Consider the following 775-nt stretch of genomic DNA (forward strand, 5'->3'; position numbering starts at 1 on the left):
AGTGCTACTCGACAGGATTAAAGCAATTGTAACAAAATGTCCTCCACCCAGCAGATAGATAGATAGATAGATAGATAGATAGATAGATAGATAGATAGATAGATAGATAGATAGATAGATAGATAGATAGATAGATAGATAGATAGATAGATAGATAGATAGATAGATAGATAGATAGATAGATAGATAGATAGATAGATAGATAGATAGATAGATAGATAGATAGATAGATAGATAGATAGATAGATAGATAGATAGATAGATAGATAGATAAAGGTGGGGGTGCAACTCAATATTAGGAAGTTATGTTTGGTATACTCAGTGTATCTTTAAAATGAACTGCCGTGTTCGAGTTAGTTTCAGGGGACGTTAGGCTGGATCAGAGTTGTGGATAATAACTGGATAAAAAACAGTAATTCCAAATGTTGGAGCCCATGGACACAAACAATCAAACTAGGAGAAGCATCTCCTGCTTTTTAAACAATAAATTAGGTCAACTTCAGATTTCTGATGATATGTCCCGTTGATTTAGCAGCTAGGAATCATGGCACTCTAATTTGGATTTGGATTGGTTTGAAGGTTTGAAGGTTTGAAGGTTTGAAGGTTTGAAGGTTTGAAGGTTTGAAAGTTTGAAGGTTTGAAGGTTTGTGCACAGATCCGGGAAACAAAAAATAAAAGCCATAACTCCTATAACTGGGTGCAGTCTTTCAAACAAAATCAGTGTCAACAATCTTATCTTAAATAAATGAAAGCGTACAAAAATAAACAAACAAGA

At 33.8% G+C, this 775-nt stretch overlaps 1 protein-coding gene across 1 annotated transcript in view; it reads right to left on the bottom strand.

Annotated features, from left to right (window-relative positions):
* Positions 1-346: 346 nt before the first annotated feature.
* LOC121556437 (low-density lipoprotein receptor class A domain-containing protein 4-like) overlaps positions 347-775 on the bottom strand; it is a 45,773-nt gene continuing 45,344 nt past the window's right edge. The window contains exon 3 of the mRNA XM_041870340.1: positions 347-775. This exon is cut by the window's right edge and continues 812 nt beyond it. The gene's annotated coding sequence lies outside the window, so the exon portion shown is untranslated.

Source organism: Coregonus clupeaformis, unplaced genomic scaffold, assembly GCF_020615455.1.
Source record: "Coregonus clupeaformis isolate EN_2021a unplaced genomic scaffold, ASM2061545v1 scaf0055, whole genome shotgun sequence".
Taxonomy (NCBI): Eukaryota; Metazoa; Chordata; class Actinopteri; order Salmoniformes; family Salmonidae; genus Coregonus; species Coregonus clupeaformis.